General features: G+C 40.1%; 1 long non-coding RNA gene across 1 annotated transcript; it reads left to right on the plus strand.

Annotated features, from left to right (window-relative positions):
* Nucleotides 1-1,180: 1,180 nt before the first annotated feature.
* LOC122561496 lies at nt 1,181-24,253 on the plus strand. Its single transcript, XR_006315013.1, has 3 exons — nt 1,181-1,428; nt 16,004-16,114; nt 24,124-24,253. It is a non-coding gene; the product is annotated as an uncharacterized LOC122561496 (long non-coding RNA).
* Nucleotides 24,254-24,377: the final 124 nt, after the last annotated feature.

Raw genomic sequence — 24,377 nt, forward strand, 5'->3', positions numbered from 1 at the left:
GTGTGGTTGATTGGTGCGGGTGTCCCAGAGATGTTCCCTAAAGCGCTCTACTAGGAGGCGTCCAGTCTCCCCAATGTAGAGGAGACCGCATCGGGAGCAACGGATACAATAAATGATATTGGTGGATGTGCAGGTAAAACTTTGATGGATGTGGAAGGCTCACTAAAAGTCATCAGAAAGTAACTTTTGTCTCTAATTTATTTTTCTCTATTTTTGGATAAGATCAAAAACTGATGATACTTACAGAGCAAAAGAAAAACTCCATTACCCTGTTCTTGCCAAACATATTAATCACTTTTAAAATTTCAATTAAAGACAGAAGGGGCAAAATACCCCATAATTCAATCAATGTCTGAAGGAGCTCTGCAGAATAATTATTTAGCTAAAGACAAGCTTGCAAAATTGTACTATCAAGACTAAAAGCACAGTGATGAAATGTTATGCTCCGTCAATGTTGTTGGTTGATGTTATACACACTCGACCATATTCTCTTGACAGATGGCCCTTCTTTACCCAGTTCATTGGGTAATGTCTGTCGATGGGGTCGGGCTTGTCTGTCGGACAGAAGTAACTTCCCCATTTTAGTGGTTGAGTACTTGTCTGTTCTCTGGATATTGATTTCAGGATGGGCAAGTTTACAAATCAGACAGTGTGACTCCTGATAAGAAGATGTAAAATCATTCCACTTTATTGAACTCTGTCAAAAACGTGGAAGATACAATTACAACTCCTCTTTTGACTTGTGCTCTAGCTTTCATATCCATTTCTGTGGAAATTCTTGAATTGCCATAAATGTGAAGCTAATGTCTCAGATTTCATGAAAAATCAATAAAGTGTGTGGACATTAAAGCACTGTAGAAATCAAGTTGCATATTTAGTGACCCTCAAATAGGGGTTCATTAAAAGGACACTGTTGCCATAGTGAAGTTCTTGCAAGATCCATTAGTAAGCTCAAATGGCTGTGATGCGACAAGAAGACAAAACTGTTTCCAATTATATCTGAAGAACTAAATTATTTTTAGCATGATATCCATTTTTGTTTTTAGACTTTGCATTAGATTAAATGTAGGACTGTTGTTGTAAAACATCTTGAGGACTAATGAGGAATCATTACACCTCGTTGATAGTCCATTTAAAATGATCATGTCACTAATCCTAGCAGCCAAAGTTGTTACTCACCAACAGGTGCTAAAACATGAAATTAGGCATCCACATTAATCACACAAGTAGAGGTAAATGGGTTTGATCTAATCTGAGATGTGGCTGTATGGTGATTAAGATTCAGGGGCTGAATATTCTTGCGTACTTGGCATTTCAAATGGACAGACAAAGTGAAAAAGAAGCAATAAATGCGATAAAGGATGGGATGAGAATGTTGGTGAAAATGGATCCTGACTCACAACAGTAAAATGTAGAGTTTGAGTGGATGTAAGTAGCAAGGGCCAGACTACACTGGCCTTCTCTTGACCATTTCACTGATGATGATCATGGTTTCCTCCATGGTTAAATATCTGTCTTCAGTGTGCAGACTGAGTTCTGGATATATTGTTTACAGCAGATCTAAGAGAATGAGGATGAGATGAATTATGAATATTAGCTATGGATCATGATTGACAGACAATGTTGTTAGGTGAGTGATAAGGATGTGGCACATTGAAGTTACTGGTGCAGCTGATGAGGTATGGTATTTGAGACTTAATTTACCAACCTTGACGACTTATTTAAGGTCATTGAGTCAGGTCTGAGAAATGCTGCTGCTTAATGTTTATGCAACTGTGTATGTAACCAGAAACCTAGGCACTTCAGTCATTTATTTTTTTAAAGATGAATCCATTATTGAATGAAAAGTGAGAGTTGTAATTCAATCACTATCTTCTATAAAGTCATGTACTTATGCAGAAGCTTTCCCTCCATGTCATTGGAGAATTATGTGCTCCAGTCTCCAGTGTGCAGGTAAAGGTGCTACACTGAGGGTGGTGGCCTATGTGCCAGCCATTAGCCAGTCAACACGTCCATCCTGTTGACACATGCCAACTGGAAAGCCAAATAACTCATTATGCGAATGAGCTATCATTCAAATAGCCTCTGTCCATCCACACCCCCATTTCTTTAACTCCATTTTCAACACTGCTAAAGGGTTTTTTTTTTAAATCAAAAGTCTCTGTGATTTTTCCTCCAGTGTTGCATACAGCAGTGCCCTGCAGCTGGATCTTCAATTCCTGGAGATTCCAGGCCAAGTGTGTAAGGGTTGGTAAGGTTTTCACTGAACTGTTGCTAACATCAATATACATTCTTTGAACTTTCTTTTCTAAGCAATGTTCATGTACGCTATCCATTTTTGCATTAAGGTAAGGCCTGCAATCAACAGTCAGTGGCACAAAGTGCCTCCAAATTATCCATACAGGCAGCTTTTAGCATTTATAGAGTCATGGCGTCACAGAGATGTACAGCACGGAAACAGACCCTTCGGAATGTTGCTCTTTGGAATGCCTTCAATTGTAAAAATATTCATCTGAGAGATACTGGTAGAAATGAGTAATTGTTCTAGCTGCTAAGAAAAAAAGTTATTAATATTTTAATCTGGGAAGATGAAAATAGAACATATCTTCAGGAACTACTAATTTTAGCAAGCCTGCAGTGTTTATTGATTACCACATGGTGGTAGCCTTGCCTTACATCCAGCAATACAATTTATCTCTGCATTTGCTAAATAAGAAATTTCATCAACTCTGAATCTGGCCTGAATTACAGAGTCAAAATCTAAACTGTACTGTAACTACAGGGACCACCACTGAGTCATGCATAGCTAAAGGGAATGGACTGTAACCCATCAATAGACTTCCATTGAAAATGGACATGCAAAGGAAAACAGATGTCTATATAAAAGTCACTAACAAGACAAATGTGTAGAACTCCACTTTTTTGTAAAAGTGTATGTCTGCATTAAACTCCTACAGTGACTAAGGAACACAGGTCATGCTTTTGCTCTAAGTGGCTGGTTCATATACTGTCCATGCTGTCTCTGAAATTCTCATTAGAAAAATTAGTTTTTTAAAGCATACTGTGAGTTAGCAAGATCCTAATTAGTTTTAGACCTTTGTTTTGTGTATGGACCAGCAATGTGGTAATAGTGTGATCCATGATTTTTAACTAAAAACATGAGAAACTTTTTGTTAGTTTCAACAAATGTTATGTTATAAAAGAGTGTGAGAGCTACTGAAAGGCAGGTTGACTTGAGGGCAAATATCCTCCTGCATATTTGTGAATTTAGTTTGAATCTTGTTCATTGTAGATGGAAACTTACATTCAGCTCCTACATATAAGCTTTAAGACTGGGGATATGCACCTTGGTCATACAATCATTCAAAAATACTGTCTCAAAGAGATAATCAAAAATATTCACAAACTCTAGAATGCAACTTGCCAACTTTCAGTCACGATGCAAAACCCGCCTTTACAGGTCACTACACATGGATCTGGATGTCAGAATTGGAACATTAATTTGTCTGTTGTCTACACAAATGCTGCCAAATCTGTTAAGTGCTTCCAGAAAGACCTTCAAATCATCAACATCAGAGGAAGCTATGTTGCCTACATTTCTACCCAATATCTTTGTGAACAATGGGTTTGCCACTCACTCACTCACTCACTCACTCACTCACACACACATACCTTTAACTATGAGAGATGGTTTATAAGTTTCAAGTTGTATCAAAGACTGTGACAAGCCATGCCCTCTGTGGAAGCTTTTCCTTTAACAGAAATATATTTGAATTAAGGGAGGATTTCCTGCAGGTTCACGACTTAACCTTTTTTAGATTAAATTACTTACAGTGTGGAAACGGGCCCTTCGGCCCAACAAGTCCACACGGACCTGCCGAAGCGCACCCACCCAGACCCATTCCCCTACATTTACCGCTGCACCTAACACTATGGGCAATTTAGCATGGCCAATTCACCTAACCTGCACATTTTTGGACTGTGGGAGGAAACCGGAGCACCCGGAGGAAACCCACGCAGACACAGGGAGAATGTGCAAACTCCACACAGTCGCCTGAGGCGGGAATTGAACCAGGGTCGCTGGGGCTGTGAGGCAGCAGTGCTAGCCACCGTGCCACCCAAACCTGTCCCAGCTTTGGAGCTACCAAGTGAACCTGCACTATGGACCTTCTCAAACCTACATTCTCTCGCCATTTTCAGCCAGGACTGAGAGGTATAAATCACAAAGAGGTATAAATCATAAATCAACTCATTACAATGATTGTTTCTTTCAACGTGATAAATTTTGATTCTTAATGTAAACAAGTAATTAATCCTTTTACTACTCAACTGAAGTTTGAGGTAACTACAGCAAAAGAAATGCACAAGTTGATTCTGATGTGATGACTGGGGCTAGTGATATAATAGAAGGCGACATTTCATCTAATGAGAAAATGTGTGTCAGAAGCTCTTTGAGCAAAAATAAAGTTTCAATTTTATTTAGTTTTTGACCAAGCCTTCGAACAGATTGTGTGCTTGTTTGAAAGAGTGCTTCAAGTGGATTGTGGTTGAATATTCTCTGTTTCTACGTAAGCGGATCTTTCCTCCAGCTAGAAGCAACCTTCCTTGCTGCATCATGTCCTCCAGTTTCCAATCCATAAACTAAGCCATTTTACCCTTAGCTGTCTGTAATTTGGTAAAGAAAGCAAAATTTTAATGCCTACCCACAGCCATTAACAGCAGTAAGTTCATGATGAGATGATCCCTTTTCAACATTACGTGCTATATCATAGATTCGTATAGCAATGGAAACAGACCCTTTGGTCTAACTCATCCATGCAACCAAGTATGCCACTTGCCTGCGTTTGGCCCATATGCCTCTAAACCTTTCCTATTCATGTACTTGTGCAATTTTTTTTTTAAATGTTGTAAATGTACCTGCATCTATCACTTCCTCTGGCAGTTTATTCCACATACAGATCACTCACCATGTGAAAAAGCTGCCTCTCAGGTACCATTTAATTCTTTCTCCTCTCACCTTAAAAATATGCCCCTGAATTTTGAACTTCCCCACCCTAGGGAAAGACCTTTTGTTATTTACATTATCTATACCCCTCATGATTTTATAAGATCACCCTTCAACCTTGTACACTTCAGTGAAAAAAGCCCCAGCCTATCCAGCCTCCCCTTATAACTCAAACTCTCTAATCCCTGCAATATTCTTGTAAGTCTTTTCTGCAGCCTCTCCAATTTAATAATGCCTTTCTATAGCAGGGTGACTAGAAATGTACATAGTCCAAATGTGGCCTCTCCACTGTTCTGTGCAACCTCAACATAATATCCCAACGCCTTTACTCAGTGGTCTGAGCATTGAGGGCAAGCGTGCTAAATGCCTTCTTAAGCACCCTGTCCACTTGTGATACAATTTTCAAAGAAATATGCACCTGAACCCCTGTATTGGAAATGGAGTTCAGATATTTAAATTCATGTTACTCAGCAAAATCATCTTGAGCAAGATCAGTTTGTAGACACAACATGTGAATAGTAGTCTCAACAGTGCTAATGCAGCACATTATTTTGATTGGACAATGTGGCAACAAATTTGCGCACAGCAACATTTTACCTGTAGCAAATTCGATGAATAACCATTGATCTGTTCTTGATGAGCTTGGTTCAGTAATAAATTTTGGCCAAGACACTAGAACTGCCTGTTCTCTTTGACTATTTTCAGAAGACGTTTTTGAACTAATACACTGGGCTTGACCTGACATCTCATTCAAAAGGCAGTGTCTCTGACTATACAGATTGCTTTGGTAAAACACAGAGTTATCAGTCTACATTATCAATTCACAATCATCTGATTCAGATACAACAGTATGACTGTTCTCTTTGACTATTTTCAGAAGACGTTTTTGAACTAATACACTGGGCTTGACCTGACATCTCATTCAAAAGGCAGCGTCTCAGTCTACATTATCAATTCACAATCATCTGATTCAGATACAACAGTATGACCATGTTAGCCAAATTGAAGCTGCTTTTTGCAGTAATCAGCCAATTGAAATGCAATTAGTTTGTCAATCTCTTTCCTATTCATTTCACATATATCTAGTGAGAGTATTGTTGTTTGATAAATGGAATATTGCATCAGTAACTCAAATATGAGGTGACTGAAGCACCCCTATTTTGTGTCAACAGATTTTTTTGTGAGGGTATGTCATGATACCCAATAAATAGTACTAACTGCATTATTGAGTAAGAATAAGGTTTTTGAAGCAGTGGCCATAAAATTAACTCCTCCTGGGGTCAGGTTGACAAGTGGGGCAATGTAAACTTGGGTGCGATGGTACAGCACTGAACATATTGTTAAGCCACCTCTCCTGGGATTGTACTCAAGAGTGGAGGGAAGGTGAGGGTGGCCTGCCCTTCTGTAAACCGGTGGAGACCTACAAGTAGTCAAACAATGACCTGCTCCCACCAACTGGGATCTTACCAAAACTCTGGGGCCAGCGCTAAGTGCCCAGGCTACAAGGTTTTACCAAGTGGCTGGTGGAGTGCCTCCTGTTCAGCCTTCCTGCACCTAATGGAGTTCTTTTAAAATCAATTCATCCCCTCAACCCACATATCTTCCTCCTGCAGCCCCTATGGACAGGGCCAACATTCCTCATCCACCTATCCCCATCATCTATGTCTCCAAATCTGATTCTTCCAAATCGCAGGCTCATAACTTTAAAAATAAAATCAGTTCCAGCCGTTAAATTGTGTTGGACTTGTGGAAAGCCTACTCCCCTGGGTTTTACAATGTAATGCAGCTCCTGCTGGCCCCTGACCTCTGACTTAGTATCAAACCCCACAACAACATGTTCTTGTGATTTTCAATAGATTCAGTTGTATAATAGTTTAGGCCATTCAAACCAAACAGTCTATACCGGCGTTATTGCTCCACGTGAGCCAGCCCCCACTCTGCTTTAATTGGCTATGTTAGAATATATTTTAATTCATTTCTCTGTCATGCAGTATTCTAGCTTCCCCACAAACGTATTTCCAATATTTATCTCTTCAATTCCAAGTGAATCACATATTTCTATCATTGTGTTATAGGTAAAGAAGCCCCTTCTGTATTCCCTATTAGATTTACCTCATAATCTGGTAAGTTTTTTTGTCTCCCTTATGTCGCCAAATTGTAGTTTCCCTCACAAGTGGAAACAATCTCAATGTCTACCCTATCACCACCCTCTCTATCTTGAAGTTCTCTGTCAAGTAGCAAATGGAGCAACTGGTGAGCCAAAGTCATCAGGTACCCATTCTATTCCATATCAAGGTTATAAGACATAGGATTTATAATCATCTAGAAAGGAATAAGTTGATTAGGGGTCGTACTGGGTTAATGGTAAGGTTCTTGATAATGTAGATGAGCAGAGAGATCTTGGTGTCCTTGTACATAGATCCATGAAGGTTGCCATGCAGGTTGATAGGTTGTTAAGAACGCATACGGTGTGTTGGCTTTTATTAGTAGAGGACTTGAGTTTTGGAACCACGAGGTCATGCTGCAGCTGTACAAAACTCTGGTGTGACGGCACTTAGAGTTTTGAGTACAGTTCTGGTTGCCATATTATAGGAAGGATGTGGAAGCTTTGGAAAGGGTGCAGAGGAGATTTATTAGGATGTTGCCTGGTATGGAAGGAGGAAAGGTTGAGGGACTTGAGGCTGTTTTCGTTAGAGAGAAGAGGATTGAGAGTGACTTAATTGAGACATATAAGATAATCAGAGGGTTAGATAGGGTGGACTGTGAGAGCCTTTTTCCTCAGATGGTGATGGCTAGCATGAAGGGACATGGCTTTAATTTGAAGGGTGATAGAAATAGGACAGATGTCAGAGGCAGTTCTTTTTTACTCAGAGAGTAATGAGGCTGTTCCTCTTCTATGAAATAACTCCAAGGGGGTTGGTATCCCATTACTAAGTCACCTTTTAGTTACACGTGCAGAATTCATGGACCAGCCAGCTCAGAGCCAGTCCCTAGAGTGACAAAACTCTGTGTCTCCTGTTTACATATTGTGGGGGTATCAACGTTGGACTGGGGTGGGCAAAGTTAAAAATCACACAACACCAGGTTATAGTCCAACAGGTTTATTTGGAAGCATTAACTTTTGGAGCACTGCTCCTTCATCAGGTGGATGCGAAAGCTAGTGTTTCCAAATAAACCTGTTGGACTATCACCTGGTGTTGTGATTTTTTAACTCAGTTTACATATTGTCAGCCAGGGCTCCTTGAATGGCCCAGGTTAACAAACCCAATCAAGGATTTCATACTGGCCCCAGTTCCAATCACTACTTTCTGCCTCAGAAATTCTTATAAATCCAAGTGAATCCAATGTGGTCTAAGTGATTCAGAAAAGCCACATCTAATTTTCACTCTGATGCTATCTAACGTACAAGAGCTGTAAGCATAGGTCTCAACATCATTTATATCTTTCCATCTTATGACTGAAAACAAATAAGAAATTTGTCAAAATTTTTTTGGGCAGAGGTGAATTTTTTTTGTTAGCTTATATCACTGACATTGAATGCATTTTCTCCTATGCTGTAAATGGGTCATAACGAAAATAAATTTAAAAGGGTTCCCTCTGCTGTTGATATTGAACTCATATACTGCTCAAAGAATATTTGTGGGATAATTTGAAATCACTTTAAAATGGCTATATTGATTAGAAAATGTATTAGCAAACCTCATGTGCACAATGCAGATCTGCTTGCCATTATTCTAAGTGGTGTTATGTTCCTCTGAAATTTAAGCCTAAATGCATGTCTTTATAAATATATGCTTTATCTGACTTATTGGTGTCCTGTTTAACATTCAGTAACTGATATCTCCAAAGTCTCTCTGATAAGGCCAGCTTTGTACTATATTAAGTGTTCAATACCTTTTACTTTGTTCCAGTCTAATGAGTGGATGTTAGTCTTTGTGACTACACACATTTCAAGATTGTTCACAAGTGGCCAGGAGTAAAATCCCTGCAGTCACGGTCTGTTTCTTTCCTAAGAGTTTAACGAGTTGGGTTGGGGGATGGGGAGATGAAGGGAGGGAAATAAAGTGAGGCCCGTGGCATTGCAATATAGATCAGATATATCGATTTTTGGAGCCTTTTTTTTTGCTTGAAACTCATTTGTGCTGCACATTGCTGGCTGTGTGAGGTGATGACAATGAGATGAGGGCAATACACAACAGGTCCAATAGTTTCTCTACTTCACCAATGACAGTTAGAAAGAGAAAGAACCGGAGGATTGGTGGACAAGGAACAAGAGTCAATTGGAGATAAATGAAGTATAGAAAAAGAAACAAAGGAAGAGAAATAAAGGATAGAGAAAACACAGACAGAAAGAAGCAGGGCGAAAAAATGTTGCGATTTTAAATTCATATCTTTAATGTGCTACCTGTGGGAAGAAGGTTATGGAGTTTCACTTGTTCTCTTTATGGGCTGGTCAGGTCAAGTGGCATCATAGGACCATAAAGCTCAGCACTAAAAGGATTTTGACAGGGTTAATACTGGGGCCTAACTTTCTGTGTCAAGCTTAATTCATTTTATCAGCCCAAATGCCCTTGATGTGCAGATCCCAATTTCCTGAGGTTAAGGGCAGAGCAGCAGAAATCATCCAGCAATTTGTGCAGACTCACAACTCATGCAGTACCTCTCACTCATCAAAGATTGTTGAGAATTTAGACATTAATAATGGCATGAGCTTTAACATCAATGTTATTTTCCCTGCAAATTTTGACTATGTCTGCCTCCTGAAACTGAGGAGAATGACAGTGATTATAAGGAAACAACTGAAAATGATTAGTAGGTAAGGCAGTATGTGTGGTGAGAAACAAGGTTAACATTTCATACCAATGATCCTTCATCCAAAGTGTTACGACATGGGGTAAACTTTCCTGCTTAAGTTAAAATAAGCAACACAGCAAAGATTTATTCCGTGCAGTAATCTGTAAAAATTTGAGTGGCCAAGAACTATTTAAAGTAAAAATTGACAACTTTATTTCTTAAAGTATAACAGAGAATAATTAACTAACAACTACTTACAACTCCTTCCTCTAACCTATCTTTTACCTTCCCATCTATAATACAAGTCTGTTAAAGCTCCCAATTAAGATTTACAGAAAAATTCTAATTTTAAAACCAGCCAGCGGTGGAACTTCCTCTTTCTCTTCTTTGGTAGATTTGCTCCTCAGGTCAGTGTTTAAATTTTTCTCTGTGCAAACTCCTCTTGCCGGGTACCTCTCCGAGAGTTCTGACTAGCAGTCTACATCTGTTGGTCTGGTGGCAGTTCTCCTCCCAACTGTTCAATTTTCCCCAGTCTCATACCCCAAAGCATCGGATTGTGTCATTGGCTTTTAAGATTGTCAATATACTCAATTCAAACTTCACAGGAATTTTGTATTTTTCTGGGGTATAATTTAAACTGATTGGCCTAATTCAAATTTGTTTTGTCATTTCCAGACAACAAGCCACCCAGGTAGTTGGAGCACATGTTACATTGTGTCTTATTGAGAACACTTAATTAGAGGGCATAGGTTTAGGGTGAGAGGGGAAAGATATAAAAGAGACCTAAGGGGCAGAGAGTGGTACATGTATAGAAGGAGCTGCCAGAGATGTACAGCATGGAAATAGACCATTTAGTCCAACCTGTCCATGCCGACCAGATATCCCAACACAATCTAGTCCCACCTGCCAGCACCCAGCCCATATCCCTCCAACCCTTCCTATTCATATACCCATCCAAATGCCTTTTAAATATTGCAATTATACCAGCCTCCACCACTTCCCCGGCAGCTCATTCCATACACGTATCACCCTCTGTGTGAAGAAGTTGCCCCTGAGGTCTCTTTTATATCTTTCCCCACTCACCCTAAACCTATGCCCTCTAGTTCTTCACTCCCTGACCCCAGGGAAAAGACTTTGTCTATTTATCCTATCCATGCCCCTCATAATTTTGTAAACCTCTATAAGGTCACCCCTCAGCCTCCGATGCTCCAGGGAAAACAATCCCAGCCTGTCCAGCCTCTCCCCATAGCTCAAATTGTTCAGCAACACTCCCTAGGACCTTACTATTAAGTGTATAAGTTCTGCTAAGATTGGCTTTCCCAAAATGCAGCACCTCACATTTATCTGAATTAAACTCCATCTGCCATTTCTCAGCCCATTGGCCCATCTGGTCCAGATCCTTTTGTAACCTGAGGTAACCCTCTTTGCTGTCCACCACACCTCCAATTTTGATGTCATCTGCAAACTTACTAACTGTACCTCTTATGCTCGCATCCAAATCATTTATGTAAATGACAAAAAGTAGAGGACTACAGAATCCCCTAACACAATTGATCTCTTGGAATCACTCTCCAAGTAACTTCAAGATGTCACCAAAACTGTGAACTGTGATGGGACTATGTCACCTCTGCTTTGAAGCAGATATAGTGAGGTGTGATACAGAGTTGCTTCCTCTTACACTTTTAAGTATGCTTGCTTCATGAACTGTAGCCCAATGTCAGGGCATTTTAGAGCATGGTTCTAAATCTAGCAAACTTTGACAACAGAAAAATAATGGCAAACCACTAATCGAAATGTTTAAGACTGAGTCACTTTTCTCAAAGTCTCAAAAGGGTTCTTCTCAACCACCCATCCTTAAACTTTATAGGACTCAGAGTGTCTGATAGAAATAGTAAGTTAAAACACAAACAAGGTATCTGGCACAAAAAGTAGACAAAGTAATAAAAATTAGTTGCAGTCAAAGTACAGAAAATTATTGAACTCAGTGTTGAATTTTGTTTTGAAAGTAAAAAAATTGTGTGACCTACAGATTTTAGAATCAATTGACAGGACTGTTGTCATTTAGCAGATTCGGATGATGACGTGTAAGAGACTTATGTATTAATCAGTTACAGTGTAGAAGCTTTTGGGGGAAGCTGGGAGCTGAAGAAGAAATAACTTGGGATGATTATTCTTTTTCAGTTTCTGCATTTTTATTTGCTAAAAGCCATGAGCTGTGAGTTGCTGACTAATTTGCTAGTTTCGGGCTGGTATCCTTACTGTCAGATCTAATGGCCTGTCACTCAAGTGAGAGAGTCCTGCTGGTAAAGCTTATACTGCATATTGAGGTGCATCAATGAATCTAGGCTCTCAGCCGTATACATCGAAACTGATTGAGCGAAGTCATTTTCCAATCTTCACAAAGTAGTAACACTCCCCTTTCCACTAATATTTCATCGTGAGGGTCTGTATCGGAGATAGTGAGAGGGGAGGTGAAATGCCACAACAGAGTTGATGAGGATTGGGTAAGACTTCTGGATCTTGTTCGACCTATCTGCCCACCTTGATTGGCCTCTTCCTTTTAAGGTTTCTATAATCACTGAAACCCAACTAATGTTTTACCTGACTTGCCATAGAAACTTTTAAACCATCTCTAAGATCATTTGAAAGTGATTGACAATGCTAGAAATGTGAAATAAAAGCATTGAATGCTGGGCATAATCTGTGGATTCATCAACTTGTAAGAGAGGAACAACAATTTAATATTTTAGCTGTGGATTCTTCTTTGAAACTGGAAAGTGAAGGATAAGCAAGTACCTTCACAGAAATAAACCAAATAGTTGGGAGGAAATGAGTTAGCTGCCTAAGCAGTACCTTTTTGAAATATTGGAAAAAGGTAAAAAGTGCTGAATGATGCACAGAGCTAAAGTTACATGGAAACACAAGGTGATATAACTCACCTCTGATCAGTCAGGTAACTGTGTAACATTTATGTTTTCAAGTGGTTTCCACTTCAAATGATGCCTGAGATTGAGGTTATTGCTCATTATTAGTTGTGTAGCTTTATCCACCTCAGGATACTGCTCTATGCATCTGCAGGTGTCTGTTCTATTTGTCAAGATAGAGTATATCACAAGTATTCTGTTCAATTTCAAGCATATGATAGGAGGATGATTTCTGTATTTTATGACAGACGTCATTACTTTTCACACGGCGTGCAATCCAACCTCATCAGGGGAATAGTCAGGCTGAGGCACAGAAAACAAAAGGAAGTTTGAGGGAAGGCTTTTGACTTCAGTAGTCCTGAAACATGTAGTCACTCTTGTCAAAAGGTTTTATGAACATTGGCCATGAATGAATTGCCAGAACTCCCAAGACTCCAGACTGCAGGATGTTTCATTTCTTAATCTGCTGCCAGTGAGGACCAGGGAATTTGCTACAACCATTTTTGTTCTTTTAATCATGTCTTTGATTTCTGTGGTTCGATCAATCAATATTCAGCACTATCGAAAGATGCAGTCACAGACGTAGAGCCTATTTCAGAATTCAGGTCTACTTTGTGTTGGCTCAGCTGGACTATGGGTTACAGAATTGTTTTGCTGGCACATTAATCATTAAACTCACCACTGCTGATAAAAATAGATAATACTCAATGGCAAACTGTGGGATACAGAATTTACTGTGATTTATTACACACATTTCTAGCATGGATAAGTTAAATACTGCAGTTTTCTATTGTGTTTTGCTCATCATATTCATATATAATGTTTCCTCTTATTAACCAAGATCATTTCAATTTATATGAACTATGCTGGTTTTACCTGTGATTATTATCATATAGATGGCACTTTAGTATTCCTCAGTCATTGTTGTGAATTGCCTTTCCAGCTTTGAAGAGGCGTATCTTATGAATTCATTCATCCCTTTGCTGAAAATAACAGATTGCAGCACAGTGCTTTAACTCCAAGACTTGGTTTGCATGTTTTAATGTTCTCCAAAATAAATTATTTATTACAAAACAGTTCGCTTGTTGGAGTTTGTTCACTTTAGAGAAATATATCTAAAATAACAAATTCTTCACCGTTGCCAAATATTTTCTGATGTTAAATAATGGGTTCAGTTGCTTAAAGCTCAGGCAAACCATCTAAGTCTGAGACTCCAGGTTCTCCCTCCCCATCTGACTTCCAACCAGAACCCTCCATCTCCTCACACCACCTTCTCTCGGCGTTCCCTCCATGCTACAAGACTCCAGATTTCCCTGTAACCTGGTGCTTCCACACTTTGATTCTGGGAACTTCGTGTAGTCCCAGTACTGGCCACTGCTCAGGTGGCACTACTAACACTACAGAGCTGTCAACCAATTGGATTTGCCAGCAATTCTGAGGTGGGACCTCTGCTTAAGTAAGGGTTGATGACAATTTGACTGTGAGATAATTGCAGGACCCACTGGTGTCCTCAGTGGTGGGGTGAGAAACCTTTCTGTAGGTAAAATTCTGACCTCTGACAACACTTGTGGACACCACTATGCAGAGTCTGATGTTCAATGTCCCAGCTTCCAATGCAGTGCATGCAGAATCCTACTGATACCTAAGTATGGTAATGGGAGCCCAGAGTGAAGCCATGCAAGCTCAGCTTTGTATAAGCAGCTCAACCATTACCACCATAGCTGGAGATACCAGTGTTCACAGAGACTTTCACAGTCTCCAACAACCTGTCCTCCGACGGATTACTGGGAGAGCTGAGGCTCTTGGCTGGAAGAGTGGCTGGGTGCAACATGAACTTTTATCACTTTTTATAAATGACAATATTTGGCCTCCCATAACCACCGCAGCACACCAGAAAGAATGGAATCAGTACACGCATGAACTTACCATTAAAACAGCTCCGGGAGAGCTGCAACTATACATTGCATTTGATGGTTGGAATGCCCTCATCATCTTCATGTGGTATCTCACTAAACGCATGTAAAACCAGAATCATTTTCAAAATTGAAATACATATTTATTGAAAATGCTGAGAATGACCCTAAACTCTGATTTTGAGAAGCATAGTCATCTCATTGTTGCAAGGCATTTACTTGCTACGTCATTTGCTATAGTAATGTAAATCACTTCCTGCAATCTGCAATGGTATCTTCATGAGGAATACTAACAGTTACTGATGGATACAATTTAGATTTAACCATTGTTTCTTCATAAAACTTCACCTGAAAATTGGAACTGACTCTGTGGCAATGAACTGGAAAATGCTTAGTTGATACTGCGATTTAAGATCTGACGTTTTGTTTCAGACTAATTCTTTGATACTTGCAACAACCACAGTTGCCCAAATATATTGTGAATATTCCTTACTAGTTGTAGCTTCATGATTTATAAGGAAAGAAGAGGACCATCTATTGGAGAAGTTGAGGATAGATAGTGAGTGCCCTTTTTACATCAGTCAAAACAACTGACAACAAGAGCAACAAGAATAATCACATGTATTAAGTGGATGGCCCGAGGGTCTTGTGACACAGTGGTAGCTCCATTACCTCTGGGCCACGAGACCCAAGTTCAAATCCAAGCTGCTTCAGAAGTGTACAGTAACACCTCTGAACAGGTTGTTTAGAAAATAGATACAAAAATAAAGAGTATGACCCATGACGAAAGATTAAAGAAGTAGAAGTTATACATGGTGCTGGCTGGTGAGACTAGATTGGGTTGGGATATCTATTTGGCATGGATGGGTGGGACCGAAGGGTCTGTTTCCATGCTGTACATCTCTATGACTCTATGTTGCTGTGAAAGCAGATAAAAGAGAAACCTCACTGGGTCACAGATGTTAATAAATGGCATAAAGATAAGATTAACTGAGAGTTCTGCTTCAAGTTAATAGAGATGGAGGACAATGCAGTATTTAGTAATAAATTGAAACCACATGTTAGGAAGAACCCCTTTATTTAAAGAATTCAGTTAACCTGTTGAATGGGTTTATATAGATAATAATAACAAAGACATAAGAAGAAATTTGAGTTATGGGGCTTTTGTGGTAGTGTTCCTACCTTTGAGGCAGAAGGCCTGAGTTTAAGTTGTACTTGCTTCAGACATCCATGATGACATCTAATAGCAGGTTGATCGAGAAAATGTCTAAAAGTGAGTTGAATTGCGAGGTTGGGAGAGTTCAGGCACTAAAAAGTTGAATTTCATTTGTCTGATTGCTTCATGCTTGTCCTTTTCCTCTTCTTAGAACAAGAACATCCTGTACATCTAGTTTTAAAATGTATTGTCTTCACATTTACCTGAAAGGTATAAATTGGCAGAATTACAAGATCTTTTCTCCGATCTTTGAACTGCACAGGTGAGTAAATATTAGAAAGGTCCATCTTAATATATAATATTTTCACGTACTTCATATATAAATTGCCTCTATGCATTGCCTTGGAAGCTGTCCACTGTGTCCTTCAGCCAAGGGAATGGTGCAATATAGCTTGGCAAGAACCAATTATTTATCAGGTTTCCAATTAGGTGGAAGCTGAGCTCCTCAACTGTCTCGTAAGCAACAATTTGACTTATAGAAAAATACTATAAGGCTAGCTAAACTCTGGACTCAGTTACATGTTGAATATTCTGGTCCTTTCATGGGGTCAATGTTCTTAGTCATTGTGGATGCCACTTAAAATGGTTGGATGTGCATAGAGTTCATTCATCAAACATGGGAATGTCGATAAGGAAACTGTCAGCATCTTTTGCAATACAAGGACTCCCGGAAGTGTTGGTCACAGGTAACAATCATCACTTACCAGCAGGGAATTTGAGTATTTCCTAAATATAAAGACAGCTCCATACCATCCATCAAACAATTGTCAGGCAGAAAGAGCAGTCCACACTTCGAAGGCAGGCTAAAAGATCCAGCCTACAGCTTAGTTAGATACAAAACTACTTTGGCTCCACTTTGATAATAGGACCGCCCACTCATGCAACTACAGAGATAGCTACAGCAGAGTTGCTAATGCAGAGAAAACTAATAAATGTTTCTGAGGGTGCCTTCTGAAACCAGAAGTGCTGATTCTAACTGAGGGCCAGCTTTCACCAAAGTTCACCACAGCAACCAAAAAGAGATTGGTAAATGTTTTAACAGCTCTTAATCAGAAATATTGAGAATTTGCATTACCCAGAACTACCATCCAGCATCAGGTAAATAGTAGCTCCACCTATTGGGTCATCCCAGAGAGAGTTCCATGATCAAGGGGAGACAAGATTGTGACACGAAAGGCCTACTTTTATCATCTTCTTCTTTGTAGTAACCCATGACTGACGATGAATTATTTCCATTTTGGTTTGATGTGTTCTTAGATGGTTGACATGTCTAATGCATGATTGGCAGACCTTTCTGAAATAATTCCGCAGAGGCCGGTGTCCCATCATCAGTTCACCTCTTAACACGTGGAGAATCTGTGACACTGATCCTGCTCCCTCAGAGTCTTGTGTTTGGCATTGACATTCCTGATGCCATTTCACAGCCCCCAACCCCAACTCCCATGTCCTGGAAGATCAGATTTAACTTGATGTTGAGTTTTTTCTCCATTAGCAACTCTGCTGGAGCCATCTCTGCAGTTGCATGAGTGGGCGGTCCTATTATCAAAGAGGAGCCAAAGTAGTTTTGTATCTAGCTAGGCTGTAGGCTGTTTCTCCAAGCCTGCCTTCAAATGTGGACTGCTCTTTCTGCCTGACAATTGGATGATGGATGATATGGAGCTGTCTTCATATGTTGAATGCCATGCAACTTCAGGAAATACTCAAATTCCCCGCTGGTAAATGTTGGCCCGTTACCTGTGAACAACACTTCAGGGAGTCCATGTATTGCAAAAGACGCTGACAGATTCTCTATCATCATCCCCATGTTTGATGAATGAACTCTATGCAGATCCAGCCATTTTAAGTGGGCGTCCACAATGACTAAGAACATTGACCCCATGAAAGGACCAGGATATTCAACATGTAACTGAGTCTAGAGCTTAGCTTGCCATTCCCATAAATGTGAGGGCGCTGTTGGCAGTAATTTTTGTCTTTGGTAGCACTCTGCACTGCGCCACCAATGCAGCTACGTCTACCTCCAAGCCTGGTGACCAGACATAACACCAACATCTTCAGTTTGAGACCCCCTGGATGACCCTAGTGGAGTTCAGCCAGTATCTGGCAGTGACCTTTGCCCTTGATAATCACTTTTGTTCTGCATAATAGTTTGCTGCCCTCTATGGTGATTTGATCTCACTGAGTCCAAAAACATTTCAATTCTGGTTATGAAGGCCCTTTTGTTTCCTCCCATACTTACAGCTGTTACAGTTTTGTCAGAACTGGGTCTTTCTGTACCTAAAGTCTGATATTGCCAGCTGTGACTGGAAGTGTCAAGAAAATTTAAAACCATTACAGGCTCTTCCAGTGGTGGGACTACCTGTGGTGTATCTGCCAGTGGCAGGCAGATCAATGCTTCTGCATTTGCGAATTGGCCTCCTGGACGGGGTTCCTCCTTTGTAATTATAGACATTCTGTATTAGAGTCCACTGTTGATTTTAGCCTCAAGCTATGGGGCGGCACTGACTTGTCCTCTTTGAGTAGACCTAGCAAGGGTTTGTGATCTGTTATTACGACAAATTTTCATCCATAATGCTATTGGTGAAACATCCTGACTCCAACTGTGACTGCCAAATCTTCCTTCTCTGCTGGGAAAATTTATGCTCTGCAAAAGCCAAAGTCCTGGATGTAGTCGCTACTGGGTGCTCATCTTCATTGGTCCATCTATGAGCTAATACTACCCCGCTGCCGTATGGGGAGGCATCACATGTCAATACCAGATCTGGCTTGGAGAATGATAGCTATTTCTTCATTTCACTGAAGGCTATGCCTTGGCTACCTGACTGTTTCCAAGGCTGATGCTTTTAAAAGAGTTGATGCAAAGATGCCATGATGGAGGCAAGGTTAAGTTTGAACTTTCCATAATAATTTACCAGCCCAAGGAAAGACCTAAGCTCTAGTACAGTTGAGCAAGTTGGGGCACCTTTAATCATCATCCTCATTTTATTTTCTAACGTGTGTAACTTGGTCTTGTCAACTTTGTAGCCAGAGTATGTCACTAGGGGTGCCTGGAGCATGCATTTGTTTTCCTTTCTAAAGCATATGCCCATCTGGCAGAAACATCTAAGGGCAAAGTATAAGTTCTTGAAGTGTTCCTTACTGGTCTTCCCTGTTATTCGCACATCATCTAGATAAATGGAGACCTGGGGTAGACCTTGTGAAATGTTCTCCATTGTCTGCTGAAAAATTGCACAGGGTGATGATATCCCAAACTCTTATATATTAGTACACGCCCTTATGGGATTTAATTATACTATACTTCTGGGAATTCTCAGCTAACCACAATTGCAAGCCATGTGGCTCATCTCCAGCTTCATGAAGGACAGCCCCCTGCTAACTTTGCATTTAAATCCCTTATCCAAGGGATTGGGTATTTAGCCACCTGTGAAAAGTGGTTACTGTTTGTTTAAAATCTCCACAAAGGTGAACCTACCCATCAGGCTTCACAATCAGTATGACACGTGCTGCCCATTCCGTAAGCTAGACTATTTAGATGGTTCTATCGTTTTCCAGCCTTCTGATTTCTGCCTTTAGTGTTCCCATAAGGCAAATGACATTGGGTAGACCTTGGAGAATCATGCAATTACTTCCTGGTCAACATGTAAGGTGGCCTTGGCTCCTTTGATAGTCCCTAGGTCTTCCTATAAAACTTCTGGGTATTTAATTGGGACTTCACTCAGGCAGCCATTTTCTAACTGAACAATGTTGAGCTAATCTAGATGAATATTTCTCAACCAATTTCACCCCATCAAGCTTGAGCCCAAGCCTTTTACTCAGACCCAGTAGTAACTGAACCAGCTGCTTCTTATAAGAGTCCGGAACCAAAGTTGTACACTTAATCTGTAAAGCTTCCCTGCTATAGATTCTTGAATTACCAAGCAAAACTGATAGCATCTCAGACTTAGAGGAGGCTTGGAATTGTCATATTCCTTTACTAAATTCATCAACTCTTGAAAGGTTTTAGTGTCTGGTGCCTCAGGGAAAGTTAAGCTCCAAATAACTGAAAAAGGGGCAGGTCATAGAGTCATAGAGATGTACAGCATGGAAACAGACTCTTCAGTCCAACCTGTCCATGCTGATCAGATATCCCATACCAATCTAGTCCCACCTGCCAGCACCCGACCCATATCTCTCCAAACCCTTCCTATTCATATACCCATCCAGATGCCTCTTAAATGTTGCAATTGTACCAGCCTCCACCACATCCTCTGGAAGCTCATTCCATACACGTACTACTCTCTGTGTGAAAATGTTGCCCCTTAGGTCTTTTTTATATCTTTCCCCTCTCACCCTAAACCTGTGCCCTAGAGTTCTGGACTCCTGCACCACAGGGAAAAGGCTTTGTCTATTTATCCTATTCATGTCCCTCATGATTTTATAAACCTCTATAAGGTCACCCCTTAGCCTCCGATGCTCCAGGTAAAACAGCCCCAGTCTGTTCAGCCCCTCACTTTAGCTCAAATCCTCCAACCCTGGCACCATCCTTGCAAACCTTTTCTGAACCATTTCAAGTTTCACAACATCTTTTTGATCGGAAGGAGACCAGAATTGCATGCAATATTCCAACAGTGGCCTAAGCAATGTCCTATACAGTTGCAACATGACCTCCCAACCCCTGCACTCAATACTCTGACCAATAAAGGAAAGCATACCAAACACCTTCTTCACTATCCTATCTACCTGCAACTCCACTTTCAAGGAGCTATGAACTTGCACTCCAGGGTCTCCTTGTTCAGCAACATTCCCTAGGACCTTACCATTAAGTGTATAAGTCCTGTTAAGATTTGCACTTCGCATTTATCTGAATTAAACTCCATCTTCCACTTCTCAGCCCACTGGCCCATCTGATCAAGATCCTGTTGTAATCTGAGGTAACCTACTTCACTGTCCACTACACCTTCAAATTTTGGTGTCATCTGCAAAGTTACTAACTGTACCTCTTATACTCGCATCCAAATCATTTATATAAATGATGAAGAAGTGGACCCAGCACCGATCCTTGTGGCATACAACTGGTCACAGGCCTCCAGTCTGAAAAACAACCCTCCACCACCACCCTCTGTCTTCTACCTTTGAGTCAGTTGTGTATCCAAATAACTAGTTCTCCCTGTATTTCGTGAAATCAAATCTTGCTAACCAGTCTCCCATGGGGAACATTGTCAAACGCTTTACTGAAGTCCATATTGATCACATCAACCAACTCTCTGCCCTCATCAATCCTCTTTGTTATTCTTCAAAAAACTCAATCAAGTTTGTGAGACATGATTTCCCATGCACAAAGCCATGTTGACAATCCCTATTCTGTCCTTGTCTTTCCAAATACATGTACATCCTGTCCCTCAGGATTCTCTCCAACAACTTGCCCAACATCGATGTCACGTTCACTGGTCTATAGTTCCTTGGCTTGTCCTTACCACCTTTCTTAAACAGTGACACCACGTTAGCCAACCTCCAGTCTTTTGGCACCTCACCTGTGACTATCAATGATACGTATAGTTCAGTAAGAGGCCCAGCAATCACTTCTCTGGTTTCCCACAGGGTTCTAGGGTACACCTGATCAGGTCCTGGGGATTTATCCACCTTTATGTATTTCAAGATATCTAGCACTTTCTCCTCTGTAATGTGGACATTTTTCAAGATGTCACCATCTATTTCCTCTTCCATGTCCTTTTCCAAAGTAAATGTTGATGCGAAATACTCGTTTAGTATCTCCCCCATTTTCAGCAGCTCCACACAAAGGCCGCCTTGCTGATCTTTGAGGGGCCCTATTCTCTCCCTAGTTACCCTTTTGTCCTTAATGTATTTGTAAAAACCCTTTGGATTCTCCTTAACTCTATTTGCCAAAGCTATCTCATGTCCCCGTTTTGCCCTCCTAATTTCCCTCTCAAGTATATTCCTATACTCTTCTGAGGATTCAGTGATTTATCCTGTCCAAACCTGACATATGCTTCCTTCTTTTTCTGAACCAAACCCTCGATTTCTTTAGTCATCCAGCATTCCCTATGCCTACCAGCCTTTCCTGTCACCCCAACAGGAATATATTTTCTCTGGACTCTTGTTATCTCATTTCTGAAGGCTTCCCATTTTCTGCCGTCCCTTTACCTGCAAAAATAGCCCTCAATCAGCTTTTGAAAGTTCTTGCCTAATACCATCAAAATTGGCCATTTTCAAACTTAGAACTTCAAATTTTAGATCTGGTCTATCCTTTTCCATCACTATTTTAAAACTAATAGAGTTATGGTCACTAGCCCCAAAGTGGTCCCCCACTGACACCTCAGTCACCTGCCCTGCTTATTTCCCAAAAGTAGGTGAAGTTTTGCACCTTCTCTAATAGGTACATCCACATACTATATCAGAAAATTTTCCTGTACATATTTAACAAATTCGTCTCCATCTAAACCCTTAACACTATGGCAGTCCCAGTCTATGTTTGGAAAGTTAAAATCCCCTACAAAAAGCGCCTTATTATTCTTACAGATAGCAGATATCTCCTTACAAATTTGTTTCTCAATGTCCACAAGTTGTCAGGAAAATTACTTGTTGCATTTTATCTACCCTAATATCATTTCCCTGGACAAAATAATGCATTCTTTCCACAAACTGGGCCCAGTCTTTGATTGAGTTGAGCTTCCCAAATAACGGCATATGCCAGAAAGAATTACCCCAACTCAAAGACTACTGTGGCGTGCAGATTTCTTTAGGAGCATGCTTTTCTCTCATCACTACTGTACTGACTCCATAGAGGCCAGTATTGTGTCACCAAGCCACACTTTATTTACAGTAGAGAGTCCTTGACACTGATTCAATGCCCTTGGCGCCAGCTGTTAGCGTGAACATTATGTCTGACACTCCTGTTTTTAATTAGTCAGCCAGAGCTCCCCGATTGGATCAGATTAACAGCCCCAATCAGGGAACTCATATTTTATGATGTCCACTGGCTGACCTTGTTACAATCACTGTGGTAAATTTGAAACAAACACAATAAATACAAGAGAGACTCAGCAGGTCTGGCAGCATTTGTGGAGAGAGAACCAGAATTGAATTTTGCAGTCCAATGTGACTCTTCAAAACTGCTTTAATTTGGCTAATTTTATTTGTAGTAAGCTGTGGTTCATTGTGGTTGAAGCAAAACTCATATTCCTGATGTTCTGTGCGGTCTGTGAAAATGATCAGATTGAGGGTATATCCAGTAGTAAAGTAACAGTGCTATATACAGCCAAACCTCTAGGCATCCAAATAGAGGATGCTTAAAAATCAGAATTATACATGACAACAGTTACCTATCTTAATATTGTGGCATAATGCTGATTTGCTAACAGTACAGAAGACTATTGTGTAATTACAAGCACGTATCAAGACAACAAAAGTGTCTTAAAATCCACAGGATGCAACACCAGTTGATTGAGTGAAATCACATCCATCATGTAAGGTTGCTGTTGGTCTGCCAAAGTTTGTTGAGTTTGGCGGTGAAGGCTACTGGAGGAAAACTTTTGACATGTGGGATTTAATTGTGATGCTTCCCAACAAAGGTCCTGGAAATACCTGTGTGCTAGTAGTGGCCACAAGGAGGGTTCTTGCTTCCTTGGAAGAAAAGTTGGATGTCCTATGCATCAGGGCACCTACATTTGTTTTTTCAAATTGCCAAACTATCTTTGGGGTTTCAAGTTTCAATTTAAGTCTGAACGCCCTTGAGTTGCCAAATTTCCCCAAAGTGCATTGGGTCTCATCGAGGTTGAAGAAGCAAGAGTGATGTCATAGAGTCATGCAAAAGTCGATCTCATGTAAATGTTGACTCCTTATTTTTCGCTAAAACATCTTGTATTTTCCATGTATCTTGTGTAATAGTTGACCCTACCATATCATATTATAAAGCTCTTACAAAGGAAACTGCATCCCATTAATCCACTTAAACAAAATCATATTCATTCATACTGGTAACTCATTGCTCTTTGATTGCTATATTGCTTCTCTATTGATTCATTCATTCATTCATTCATTCATTCATTCATTCATTCATTCATAACTCTACTTAGCCCACTTGGTTTACTACAGCACATTTTAATTCATTAATTTATTCAGATCAGTACTAAGTCTTTTGGTACTTATCGCACTTTGTTCACTATACATCCAAAATAATATCATTAAAAAGTTAATCATTTTAATTGTGCCATTATATCTCTGAATATTAGCTACATATATCTTTAACTTTTTGACAAATGTGTTAATGTTGCTGAGGTTCATAACATACGAGAGTAAATGGAAGGGAAACGGAAGAATTTGGCGGGAAAGTTCAAGACTCTTACATTCAGAATTTAATAAATGTTTCACTTTAAGTGTGCCAATTTACCAGGACATGACTATGTTGAACAGTGTGATTTTGCAGGATTCCAATGAATCTTTAACATGTTAAACTTTTGTACTGGTATGTATATATAAAATTTACTATCAGTAATTCATTCTTGTTTCTCTTGCTTTTATCCGGTAATTTC

This window comes from Chiloscyllium plagiosum, chromosome 23, assembly GCF_004010195.1.
Source record: "Chiloscyllium plagiosum isolate BGI_BamShark_2017 chromosome 23, ASM401019v2, whole genome shotgun sequence".
In the NCBI taxonomy this organism is placed as follows: domain Eukaryota; kingdom Metazoa; phylum Chordata; class Chondrichthyes; order Orectolobiformes; family Hemiscylliidae; genus Chiloscyllium; species Chiloscyllium plagiosum.